The sequence below is a fragment of the Ammodytes marinus genome (genome assembly GCF_949987685.1).
Source record: "Ammodytes marinus genome assembly, chromosome: 6".
In the NCBI taxonomy this organism is placed as follows: domain Eukaryota; kingdom Metazoa; phylum Chordata; class Actinopteri; order Uranoscopiformes; family Ammodytidae; genus Ammodytes; species Ammodytes marinus.
In genome coordinates, this window is record NC_137235.1 from 23088231 (window position 1) to 23102510 (window position 14280).

Sequence of the window (14280 nt, forward strand, 5' to 3'; positions counted from 1 at the left end):
GTACGAAAACAGGAAAAGGATCTGTGCACCCTTACAGAGGCAGACATAACAGCAGCAGAGGACGTTGCACATGCTCTGAAGCCACTGAAGAAAACCACCTTGGTGATGTCTCAGGAAGGTACCCCTACTCTGTCATCGCACCCCTCTTATAGCAAAACTTCTGGAGGAAATGCAACTGACCCCCAATGACTCTGGGATCGTGAAGGAGATTAAATCTGCAGTGCACCAGGATCTCCAAAAAAGGTATTTATTGTTCTACATCATGACATAGTTAGGCCTGTTTTATTCACAGTTTGTTTTGTACAGTAACTATACACTACAAACTCATTTTAATTAGAATTTCATGATTATGAGGGGGAAAAATATTTATTGTAATGTGAATTAATTAATAAATTTTTATTTTCAAGGTACATTGGCCTGAAGGATGAACTCCTCCTAGCTTCAGCTCTGGACCCGCGCTTCAAGGCCCTGCATTTTCTGTCTGATGATGAGCGTGAGGAAATCTTCGCCCATCTCACCACTATCACTGATGCATTAGCAACTGAAAAGGACTGTAAGTACAAATTTATATTGAATGAAGGTGCTGACTATGTGTGCAACTGTGCACACAGAATATGTTTGTTTTGTTGTCTTAATATGCAGTTAGCTCTGGAATTATTTGAACGCTGGCACTTTTTATTTTATTGAAAAGTTCTATCATCATACACTCCCACAGTGGATTTGAAACTAACTGTATAACTATTGCATATAAAGCTGTTCTTTAATTTAATGTGATTCATTTACTTTCACAACAGGGTGGGCCAATAAATGCAGCAGACAGTGAGGCAGTTAACGTGCTGGAGCAGCAGGCAGAACCAGCTGATGACTCTGGACCCCCATCAAAGAAAGCAAGGGACTCCTGTGCTTTGGCTGATCTAGAGATTTTTTAGATGAGGTGATGAGGTCACTGCCACTCTACACCAATCCACTCAACTGGTGGAGAGAACATGAGGGGGAATACCCCCTTTTGTCATGCCAAGCAAAACGATATCTTTGTATCCCAGGTACTTGTGTACCATCTGAGAGGATCTTCTCCACAGCTGGTGATATTGTCACGGCCCAGCGAAGTGCACTTAATCCAGAACATGTAGACCAGCTGATTTTCTTATCCAAAAATCTACATGTGCACATCTAGTATGTAAGGAGAAGGCATCTGGTTCTCATGTGTTTTGTGAGCTCAGAAGAAAGGAAAATACATGATTTAAGTTTACATAGGCCTACATTACATTTAATACAGCACTTTTTTTCACCTTTGTACACCTTATACTGGTATTGTGCTAATGTTTTATTTGTTACCAGAAATGAAGGCACCTGGTTCTTATGTTATTATTGTTCAAAGATGTGCTGATGTTATGTTACAATTTCCAAGAGGAGATAGTTATACCATGGCTGTTTGTTCATAAGGCATGAAATTAAATAAATACCAATTTAAAAAAAAATAAATGTATTCTTTCTTGTGTATTTCTACTTGATACTGAATCGATATCGAAGCATTTCAATCAATATCGAATTGAAATCGAATTGTGACCTAATGAATCGAAATCGAATCGAATCGTGAGATTCTTGACAATACCCAGCCCTACAATTCTGCTGGATGGAAGAAGAGTGAAATTAGAGTTATGGTAAGTACTCTTCTTTATTATTATTTGGGGAGCGTGTCTATGTTCCCACACCCCTGTGCAGGGGCGTAGCACCAAATTCTGGGCCCCTATACAAAAAGTCCTGATGGGCCCCCTGAAAGGCGGTCTTACAATACACATGGCTCTCTGAGCCAGACAACTCCACAATATTTCATCTGATGAATGACCAAATCATTACTTTTACCAGTATTTCCCCCAGAAAATGTCTTAGTCAAGGTGGTCACTGGCCAGGGTCACAGGAGGCGCGGCGAAAATAATGGGGGTATTTTGCTCAAAGATGCCAATGTGCACTATAGAAATAAACAACTGTTTATTTGAATACAAAAATACAACAGACACTGACCTTACAGTTGTGCAATTTTGTTTGCTATGTGCAGGTAACATTTTACAGACAGTACAAGACACAATTAAAGGAAACTTCTACTGTTTTGGTGCAATACTATGCAGACACACTAAATACAAATAATAGACCATACACTTGTGTATGGCAAATTCAACTTTTTAAAGTTCCTTTATGGATGGGGGGCTGTGATTATTGTGGACAATTGGCCTACTGTGATGCGATAGCCTATAATTCATCAATGGTTATTTTTCTCCTCTGTCTATCTTCCATGATTGGCTGAGCGATGCCCCGGGGGTTCTCTCCCTCTGTCTACCAAGCACACTCCATGCCACTCGATTGACTCCGAGTTCTGTGCGGAATCAGCCATCCTATGAACGGATGCTCCCCGCCTGCTATTGCCTCACATCAGCACTGATTCACCGTCCATCAGGATAGTACTCTGTCTACTCGCTTGCTTGTTCAATCTTTAAATTGAATTTGAATTTAAATTTAAATTTTTGCTTTGCTCATCGGTTGCCTGTCTGTCCTCTTCCAGTTTTCCCTGGTGTTGACGAGACGGTGTGGATCTGGTCCCCCCTCTGGCAATATCTGAGAATGGATCATCAACGCGGAAGATGTTGCAGTGGTTAAGGACGCCACCTGGAGACGTGGGATGTAATCCCGGCGCTGGAAACCTTAGTTTTCTCTGGTGGAGACGAGACGGTGTGGATCCTCTGGCAGCATCTGAAGTCTTCCTGCATCCACACTATTCGCACTTTACTTTAGTATTACCATGTAAAAATCTGGTCAATTATCAAATTCCTTCGTGATTTTCTCTACTTATGACATCTATTCCAGTATGTCCGTCCTGGGAAAGGGATCCCTTACTTTGTCGACTCTCCCTAAGATTTCTTAAATTTTTTTAATCCCGGTAAAGGGTTTTTTACTGGGAGTTTTTTCTCAGCCGAGCTAAGGGTGTAAGGGCAGGGTGTCATATTGTATCATATTGTATGGAATGTAAAGCCCACTGAGGCAAATGTCTATTTGTGATTTTGGGCTATACAAATAAGACTGATTTGATTTGATTAGCCTACTTGCTTGATTTCTTTTTAAAGAGATCCTATTATACTACTTTTCTGGTCTTAATTTCTTGTTAAAAACTGCTATAGAGAAACCTGACACGAATCACATCACAAAAAACTATAGCCCCTTTTACACAGCCAGTGAAAGCCGGGAATATGCCGGCCTTTCGGCCCTCCGCCCTGCTGTTTAAATGCGACAGTTGCGGAACGAGGGAAGAAAGGTGCGAGAGATTGTTCCGGGAATTTTACTACCTCGGGGGGTAGTAAGATTCCCGACACAATCAGTTCCGCCTCTCTGTTTAAATGCTCCAACTTGTTGTTGCGGAACAGGGGGGCGTTTGACGTTACATAGCCTACGTTCTAAACATGCGACCATGTTAGCAGTTGAAGGACGTGTGTTTAACATTAATCACGACGGCCTGATGTCCCGTAAAAATCACCAAATAAAAGGAACGGCGTATAATCTATCTGATCATGAGGTCCGTTGCTCAATCCAAACCCCCACGCTTCATTTTGCAGAGTGTATGAGTCTATTTCTGCCCAGGAGAAGTTGTACAATGGGAAAGCTAGGCTAGGCTAAGTAAGGGATAAAGTATAGCGAACGGGTCACTTGCTAGAAATAAAGACCGACAAGCTGAAGCAGGAGCCCGACGCGCAGCGGACGGCTCTTGTTCAGCTTGAAGGGGGAATAGTCTGCTTGCCCCGCTAGACTGTCTGCTTCAGCTGACTGAAGGCTCCGGCTCAGCTGTTAGCCACAGAGCTACTGTTTTGCTAACTCAACTCAAGACGTGAAGAGGTGAAGCGGATTGATTTTGTCAGTTTGGTTAACAGTCCCAGTGATGTTGGACTCAGCGCGTAGCGAGATCAACTGGCACATCGTGGGGACAGTAAAATACGGCCCTCTTACTGCAAGCTCCAGCACTTCTGCTCTCAATTCACCTGCCAGTGTTGTTGTTGTAAAGCAGCTGACCGGCGCGGCGCTAAATGTTTACGTCACACCTGACGCTGTTTACAAGCACCTCTTTCATTCCGGAGCGCTGTGTAAAAGGAGCTACTGATGCGCCAGCAGGCCGGCGTTGCTTGGTTCTGTGTAAATAACACAGAAGCAAGCAACGCCGGCATTTTGGAGTGATGTTGTTCCGTCAATATGCCGCAATCTCTGTGTAAAAGGGGCTTGTGTAGATTTTCGGGACACTCTTCCTCTTACCCTAGCGAGCACAGCAGTCTCTCTCTACACACTGCTTTGAGCTTCTCCGCCCCTCCCCCCCTGCTGCAAACCCCACTCCGTTGTGATTGGTTACCTTCCTTCCAGCAGCGGGAAATTTTCAGGAAGGTGGGGGCATGCAGCCGGAACTTGCCTGGGCAGCATTACCATACATGGAAACATGACAGAAACTACACAAGCGTGACATAAACTATCCGGAAATTTGAACAAGTTCGGCTCGACCGGCTGCCATAGTTTTTAGTGCTCTGCACAGCCACCCCAGACGGTCAGCAGGGAATACGTCTAAATGTATGTACGTAATTATTTGATACTCTAGTATGGTTAAACATGACTATAAATCATTATAACAACGTTTATAGGTCATACAAGTCGAAAAGTATCATAGGTCCTCTTTAAATACAGAGGTTATTGGTCATTTTGGAACATGTCTTTCCCAATTTAAAACATAAAAATAAAGCAGCATTGAAAATACAGAAAATAAATCTTGTTGGCCTACACTAGCATGCTGTTCTACAAATAACTCAATAGTAAATAAATACAATGTGTTTTCCCCTTAAATTGTCTAAATGCATTTCAAAGACAGTAACAGTGTGGCACTTCTTTAAACTTACTGAAACTTGCAGGGGCAATCACTCTCATGTATTCATCAGACTTTTCTCTGCGCTGTCTGAGCGGATAGATAGGTTGTGTTGCCACAGTGATGTGGAGTCTTAAAGGGGACATATTATGAAAAACCAAACATTGCAGGTGTTTGGGCACACTTGTTAGGTTATTGGGGCCCCTACCAGGACACACAAGCTTCAAAAAGACAAATATGTCAGTTTCTTCTGGGATGCTTATTTCGAAAAAGGGGGGATTTGAAGGTCTGTTCCAAAAAACACCGACTGATGACGAAATTGGTCGGTTTTCATTAACATAAATACTCCCACGGGACAGCTTGCCAGAAACTCGGCAGTTGATTGGCAAATCAAGACGCCCCGTTGGTAACCACACACACCTGGAACTGCACCTGCTAATGCAACAACAGAGCAGAAGCAAGCTGCAGTGTTAGCTCATCCTCAAGCTACCATCACACCCCAGCCACGAAGCAGACCGGGGCTGAATGGATTTACTTCATTTTTTGTTAGGCTATGCCCAGCAAAGGTTGACAATCTAGTGTGATCTGCCGTTATACTGGAGTGTGGAGGAGATTGTGCCTGGAAGACTGAGAGACACCATCTCTCCTCTGGAAATGTAAGTAGTCCTATTTAAAAAAACAAATCTGTCCGTTTATGAGTTCAATGTGTGTAATGTGCTTTGATTTATCCCTCCTATAATAACCAACACCGACTGAAACGAGATAATGCCACTGGGTTAAGTAGTTAGCGTTAGCGTCCGCTAGCTTAACGGTTAGCTTTATGCTAACGTTTAGATCTGTGAGTCTGTCCGCGACAGCCCCTGTGTGAGAAACAGACGGGGAAACTGTATGGTGTGTTGGAAACTGAATAGTATTTGTTTGTTGTTGACAGTGTGTAGTTATGCAAGCAGTCGTGGTACATGCAGCAGTAGGCCTATTACATCTCCAGTGTTTATGTACACTATAATAGACAGGAAGAATAGCCTACTGTAAGTTGCCTCTGCTGCTGTTTGTTTCCTGTCCATTATATTTAAAAAGAACACAGTATCACTCAGAACTCGTTGCTTCTTGAGCAAGGGCTATACTGAACTTATTAGTAGCCTATCTTATTTAATAATCGAAGAAAAAATATATTTTCATTAGTTAGTAGCTTTGCCATAACTACAGATGTATGATGTATATTTCAGCTAGGCTACATGATATAACATTGAATGTGTCATGTTTTACAGATATGAGTGACCTGACGGACCACACTATCTGTTCCATCAGAGGAGACTGTTCACTGGGTGGGACAGGTGGTATTCTTCAGGGCCCACCAGCAACAACTGGACAGTTACATACAAGTTATGGCTTTCCTTCTGTTTAATATGTACACTTTATATTTCCATTTCACTGGCTATGAATAAACTGCTTTATTTTTAAGTATGGTTTTGGTCTTTTTAAAATGTAATGATACTGTTTTATAAGAAATCTTCAGAGAGATAAAGGGTTGAATTAAAAAACGTATAAGTCAATGCATGTAGATCGGTCAGAAAACTAGTCCAACATCCTGACTATGAAAATGTGAGTTTCAAGTAATCCTTTACTACACGAAGCAAACAGTGACAGTTAGCAACACAATACATTTTTTAACAGTAAAACTTTATTATGAATGAGTGATCACAATATAAATTATACATTATCTATTAGATATTGAAAGGGTGTCAGATAATTTGCAGCTCTGACTAATTATTTCTATACTTTTTTTTAGAAGTGGTGGTAAGTGTGCTGACATTTGCTGTAGAAATGAAGCTAAACATGGTAACATCGATCTCCATGCTGCATTGGCCAAAAGTAAACAAAACTGACAGCTGGGCGTGTGCCATGCCCATATAGGTTGGTATAGAGTAAATGAGCAGGGCGGTGCATGCACACCCATGTAGATCTGACCAGTCAGAGCAGACTAGGATTTTTGCGAAGGGGGGTAGATGTTAATACCGACCTTTTGAGATAGAGAGCAGAAGAGGCTGGAAAAGGCAATGAAGAAATGGGTAATGGTAGAAAACTAATGGTTTTTTTCAACAATAAACCATTAAAACCTTTTCTAGTAGACCTCGGAAATATACATTTAAACCAGAGTTTTTGCATAATATGTCCCCTTTAAACTGTTCTAGCTATGCCAGCACTTATTTCTGTACAGCTAAATATCCCCATAGAAACATTGCTGCGTTTATTTTCGCCACCAGTTCAATTCAACGTTGGCTTGCTCCTGCTTACTCTCCCGCACACATGCCTTAAGGCTGAAACATACTCCGCGAGAAGAAAGAACAAAGTTATCGATGACAGAGCTGCGAGAACAAGAACAAAGTTCTTTCTGGTCTGGACAATGCATACTTCACGAGAACTCAACTGCCGAACTCCTCACCGCGGCGCATTGTTACCATGGTAATTGACTCAGTAGCGCCAGCTGATTTCACTTCGCTTTCCTCATTGACTTCAGACTGACCAATTACACAATAGTTCTCGGACAACCTGCGAGAAGAAAGTTCTGCCCAGGTGATGTGTCGAGAACAAGCTGCAAGAACAGCTGAACAAGAGCTGCGAGAAGAAAATGACGTCATTTTCTTCTCGCAGCTCTGTCATCGAGAACTTTGTTCTTTCTTCTCGCGGAGTATGTTTCAGCCTTAAAGGCTGTTACATACTCCGCGAGAAGAAAGAACAAAGTTCTCGGTGACAGAGCTGCGAGAAGTTCTTTCTGGTCTGACATTACATACTTCACGAGAACTCAACTGCCGAACTACTTACCGCGGCGCAATGTTACCATGGTAATTGACTCAGTAGCGCCAGCTGATTTCACTTCGCTTTCCTCATTGACTTCAGACTGACCAATCACACAGTAGTTCTCGGACAACCTGCGAGAAGAAAGTTCGGCCCGGGTGATGTGTCGAGAACAAGCTGCGAGAACAGCTAAACAAGAGCTGAGAGACGAAAATGACGTCATTTTCTTCTCTCAGCTCTGTCACCGAGAACTTTGTTCTTTCTTCTCGCGGAGTATGTAACAGCCTTTAGTCATGCGCCCCTGATCTCCTTGCAAGGGTCAGGGGTTTATCATGAGCCAGTCAATTTTTTATTTTTTTTGGAATGGCATTGTTCAGGGCCTTCGAAGATCGGGGCCCCACATTTAGCTTGTTAAAAAAAAATAAAAATGGGCCCCCCCAAGACTGTCGCACTTTCCCCCGCAGTCCGTCGGCCCTGCCCCTGTGTTCCCACATTTCTGAGTAATCTAACTATGTAATATAGAATAGTATGTCTGTGATTGTGTGTGTCACTCCTATTCTAACCTCTTTCTGTCCCCTCACCGTAACCCTAACAACCTAGCTGTGATGCCTGTACCTCATTGCTAAGTTGGTCACAAAACTCCAAAAGTGAACTTGAGACTGATCTGAAGGCTTCAGGGCAAAAGGCAAATGTACTGCATGACAAGAAGAGCACACCGGGAGAAGACATACAGTCCTATCATAGGAGTGTATGTCTTCTCCCGGACTCAGTCCATAGGACTGCTATGGTTCTTTTAGAGACATAAGCACACCACAGGGGCAGCGAGAAAAGCCAGAAGGGAAGAAAGTGATCAGCTCCAATGAACACCTTGACACAGAAACATCTGAAAATGAAACTTCAGAGAAGGACGTTGCTGACCGGGAGAGGGATTACCTATGGTACATATGGAACACGTTCTCCATCATTTCAATGATCCGTTTCTTCAGGAAATACCTAGGAAAACATTTCCAAATGACGCGAGAAACCAGGGCCTTCCCAGGGACCTGCACTGCCGCCGGAGTGCCTCTACCCGACAGCCAAACTCTGCAATGTTTCCATTCCAAATGCATTCAAGTCTCGTTTAATAAGATGTGGAGGGAGGCATTTTTGGAGTGGTTTGCAAGTGATCTATTGTACACCATGAGGGCTGTCTGTGACAGAAAGGGTGGCATGGTGATTGAGGACTTTCAGATGGTGGATGTGTGCGACATCATGGTCCCCGTTAGCCCACCCGATCCATATAGATTTCAGTGTCTGCTCTGGAACAACCAGCCGTGTGACCTGCTGCCAGATATGAAAGTCTGCGGTCAAATAAACCTGGTGGAAGATGAGAAAATCCAAAATGGCTGCCTTTGTCAGTCTCCTGATGCAGATGTGGTTTGCCTGCTGCATTGTGAGAGTGAGAAAAAGACAATTCACTGATGTTTGCAATGACCTTCTTTGCACAAAGAACTCCACGTTCCTGTCAAAGTCACAGGTTACCAGGTGGTTCCAGAACACTATCAAACAAGCCTGGGCACAGATTTCACACAAGTATGAATTTGAGCTGATCGTTCGCTACGTAGATGCTCCAGGTGGTTTGATTCAGATCGGGGAAGAAGATAAGCTTCAATATAAATCCTATAGTTCAATACTATTGCTCATTTCTTCAACCCTTCTTGCTCCCCAAACAATTTGGATACGTTCTGGGCCCTGTCCCTAACCAACTACGAAGATAGACTTTTAGAACACATCTCTAAACGCCTGCCTGAACACTCGTGCCACAGTCAAACCCTAGAAATTGCACTTTTTCTTCTCAGGAGGCAGACCGCACTCTCAGGGAGTAGTGCACTCAAGGATTTTCATTTCAAAACAGCACTGATTCATCTACTTTTGACGAGAGACCCTTCGCAGTGGAAACCCCATTATGTGGCCTGTAGGCTAAGAGATTTACTCTACTTCATGGAGAGGAGCCTTGAGAAAAAGCTGCTGCCCCACGCTCTCATTGGGAACCCTTTAACTCAGAAGGGTGTTCAACTCCCTGCTGAGTTTACTGGAGCAAAGAAAGTGAATCTCTTCCATCCCCTTGTGGCACACGACTGCATCTACAGAAATGCAGTGCTGCATTTCCAGGAAATGCTCAGAAATACACATGTGCTGATAGACGATTATGTTGACAAGTGCATTGATCTTGATGTTCTCTGTAAATAAATTATATTTTGAAATCAAGAGTATAAATTAAAATTCTAATCCCTTAACTTCAAAAGGAGTGACAGCATTGTGCAAAAGAAATCGTCAGGTGGAGATTTAACTAAAGCAAGGTAAAAGCTTCCCGTTGCAGCAGCAGTCAGACTAAATCTATATATGGTTCAGGACATTGCAATTGTTATTTTATTTACACCAGACCCAGGCTAAAGCAGATGATAGATACACTGGCTGTGAAGAGCTGTGTCTTTAAGACATATGTTCAATGAACTGTGTTTAGTTATCTTCTACTGGATGTGTGTGAGACTCTACTTTTAGGTTGTATCAATTAAGGTATGGTTTGTGTCTCAATCTGCTATTAAAAAAAAAGTGAGAAAAAGCCATTTAATTTATAATTTCCAGATGATATTTTATTCAAGCCCCCAAATGCTCCAGTCCATGTCAGGGTCGTCATCAGAGAATGTTTGAGCAGCAGAGGGCTTTGGCAGGATAGCACCAACATTGTCACCCTTGCTGACCTTCCAAGAAGGGCTGGAGATCATCTTAGCAAACGCTTTGGGAGTAGGACATGAGAAATGCCAAATGTTAGTTTTGACTTAAGCCAACAGTTATTTTATGCATCAAAAATGTCTGATTGAGAAAATTAAGCTACTATGGATTTTACCATTGCCCTGTTATGCAATATTCATTGAATTGAGTGAGTCAAGGAAGTTTATGTCAACTCACGCCTGTATGTGCCGGAACACTTGTAGTCACAGCAGGTGCACACAGAGTCAGGACCGTACAGCTCCTTCCAACTAAAAAAAATAAATATATGTTATTCGATCGTGAAATACCATTTGCCACAGACAAAACAAAAGCAATAAAATAAGACCGTTCGTCCACTTAGTTTTATGGACATGGAGGTACACATTAAACATTTAATCCTGCTGGCGACTTCAGAAAAGCAAGCTGCCACCACCTGTGATTGTTTAAAATGTAGCCCTAGTCAACTCACCTTGAGGTAGTTGCATCATAATTGCAAGCCTTTAAACTGGGAGTTGGAGTAGGGTCCCCCACAAAGACCTCACAGTGCAAGTAGATATTCTGAAAAGACATTTGGTTGCAATTTTAGCACACATTCTGTTTGACAGCTAAGAGCCCTCTTCCACATGCTTTTGGCATTACCTGTGATGAGGAAGGCCAGTCCCTGAAAATCAAGGAGCCCACACTGAATTTCTGGACCAGCAATGAGGCATCAGGGTGGAACATCGACTGTTGAGTCACCTTGCCATCAAGCATGCATCTGCAAATCAACAAGATTAAAAAATAAATAAATACACCAACCAGGTGGCATGTCCACTGTATGCTGAAATCATTTTAAATCTTACCCTTGGTTGTCAATTATTGTATATTTAGGTTTCGAGTAGGGGTTAGGAGAGGCTGTGATGAAACACTTGTTGATGTAGGTTCTCTGATGTTCAGTAGCTGCAGTGCCAGTGGGTTGCCTGGCCATAAAGTACATTGGCTGGCCCAAGGTGTAGGTTTTGTCAATTGGGATGTCGATTACTGATGGAATAGAGAGACAGTGGACAATTTTAAAGAAATTAAGAGGGACATCGCTCATGGTCACCATTTAGTGCCTGGGTTGCAATAAAATGCACAAGGGGTTTGTGGATATATTTAATTCCTGCCTGATGGGTCTGAATGCAGTGAGGAATTACTTCTATTGAACATTTTAGTACACTTCCAAAATACAATAAAAAAAAACTGCTATGGTGGCATGTAAATCATACGAACAAAAAGCTGGAGTCATTTTTGAGGCAACCTTCAAATGTTGGTGATGATACAGGTGTTAGTAAAGATGATCTGAAAGTATCAACGTTGTCCTTGTCCCTCGAAGCACATTTGACTTACCTGTTTAGGTGAACCAATTTATAGCACCTCTAGTTTACCCTGCTCCCGTCTACATTTTAAGCTGCCATTTCCCACCATGTTAGTTGACTTCACAACATGTCACTAATTCTGTCTGAAGAAAATGTAGACCAAGTAGCACATTTCTAAGTTGCCGGGTTTAGTTTAGACATCCTTGTGCATTTGAAGGCCTGCTCCTTTTTTGCGACCAATTTAACCCTTATGCCCCATTGTACAGTAGGCCTACCCCCTTGGTAACCTGGTGCTACCAGACCATCGTACTTAATTTCATTTGTACAGAAGGGACTACTGAAGGGAAAATTAAATTTGGCCGGAAGTAGGTAGGCGGGCAGAGCCAGGCTACCCCCTTGGTACTGTTGGAAAGCTCTGAATCTCAAGCACAGCGTTATCGGATCCAAATATGGTATTTTCCTTTGTATCAGTAACCAATCGGGAAAGTGTGAGGAGGGATTTAATGCTAGGAGCGCGACCTCATTGGCTAATGCACATTTCAGACGATGTGATTCGCTAAAAGGCATCACGTGATGCTAGCCCAATAAAAATGGGGAAAACGCCGAAAATATATGCCAAACCAACACAAAAAAATATATACTTAATCAATTGGCTACGGACATTACATGATCGCCATTTGAAGGGGAGAAGTGTTAAAGACGCCGACCAAAGGATCAGAGGGGAGATGGTGGGGAGAGAGCGTCTGTGCCGACTGCGGAGCAGGTTGACAGACAGTAGCTAATAATGAATGAATCACGTTTAAATTAGGTTGTGGATGTAAATGTTTGCCATGGTTTATATATGTTAAGCAGTGGTATGCCTATATGGCATTGAGGGGTGCAGGGCCTAATTCAATAAATTACTGTAGCTATAATAAGCAGAATTCACGGTCTCTTTAACGGCCGTTCTCAAAATGAGCCGTTTCCAAAAATCTCTCAACTTCTAGACCACTGACATCAACCAAACTTTCTATAATCATGCCTAGCACTATTCTGAAGATTTTTACACAAGGATGTGTTAATATATTGTTAATTGTCTGATTTATGATACATTTTCCTCCTAAAAACATGCCGAAAATGCATTTCTAAGACATGAAGGCCTACAGTATTTTTTGATTTATTAAATGAATAAAGGCTGTATCCAATATCTGTTGGGTAAACTTTAGAAACTAATGTGGTTAAAATAAAATAGAGATTTTAACTCTGGCTTTATCCAACATCTAGATTTATTTTTTTAAATTACCTAAATGTATGCATAATTGGTTAAATATTGCCATATTTGCAAATTTAATAAAAGATTAAAGAAAAAAAAAGTGTTAATGTCAGTTAACTGGTAAAGTTTCATGATATCTATTAAGTAAAAAAAAATAAAAAAATCCCTATTCACCTGGTGTGTCTCGCCTTAATGCAGTTTAAAGGTCAAAATACACAAAATGTACTTACTGTAACTTCTTTTTTTTTTAATAGGGCATAAGGGTTAAGCAAGCCGGCCACTTGATCAGAAAGCGTTTACATGAATGCCCGCATGTGTGAACATAATCAATTGACATTTATAAAGAGGGAGCATACCTTGACCAAGATCATCATCACTTTTGGGTGCAAGTGCTTTGAAAACAGTTCCTCCTTGTAGTTCCGGATAGAAGCCAACTTTATAGGAGTGGTGGAACCTGCAACAGACAAGTGAAAACTCGCGTCAAGTCGGCAGGCAAAAGGCTGCTGAAATCCAAATCCTCATGTTACAAAATGTGTAATCTTTAAAATCTCTTTACAGGACTATGTAAATAAATTGAATAACCCATCACTCAAATTCCTACACAATCCCATCAAAACAGAAACTAAAACAGCTTACCTGAAATAGTTACACTGCAGGAGAATGTCGAATGGCATCTCCCTTAAAATGTAACTGGACGGCTGGTAGTGGAGGATAGTGCCCAAGGTCACAACAGATGGATGAACCTGGAATAGAATCATTTTGGGAGTCAATATTAAGCACAACAATAGTTATGGAAAATTTAAGATAAAGAAATGGGACCAGTACAAACCTCCACTTTGTAGCCACAGTCAGTAAACAAATAGTACTTAAAGTTGAAATGGGTGCTGGTACGTTCGTTAACTGGACAGGTGCCCAGTGTCAAATCTTTGTATGCATCCAAAGTCTTAAAGAAGTCTTTCCTGATTCCTACGATCAGCCCATCATTATAGCACTGGAGTTCAACCACACTTATCGGTGGTGAAGTTTGACTAGTAATGGAATGAGCCCCGAGTAACATTTCCTTGACCGCGTGAGGGAGCTGTCTTGTATTCTTATCTGGCTTGAAAACTTCTCTCGGTACTTTGTCGTCTGAGACAATCACATACTTAGGAAGCAAATGAATACTACTACAGGCAGTACAAAACCGCAAAAGTACAAGCACAGCACAAAACAGTCCCATGTTCACTCCAGAAGGTGCTCTCCAACTTATCCTTCGGCTG

At 41.9% G+C, this 14280-nt stretch overlaps 1 pseudogene across 1 annotated transcript; it reads left to right on the forward strand.

The window, feature by feature from the left end:
• The first annotated feature begins 169 nt into the window (after nucleotides 1-169).
• Nucleotides 170-9910, forward strand: LOC307251478 (inositol 1,4,5-trisphosphate receptor-interacting protein-like; annotated as a pseudogene). The gene is made up of 4 exons: nucleotides 170-243; nucleotides 408-553; nucleotides 1044-1126; nucleotides 8459-9910. The product of its transcript is annotated as an inositol 1,4,5-trisphosphate receptor-interacting protein-like (transcript).
• Nucleotides 9911-14280: the final 4370 nt, after the last annotated feature.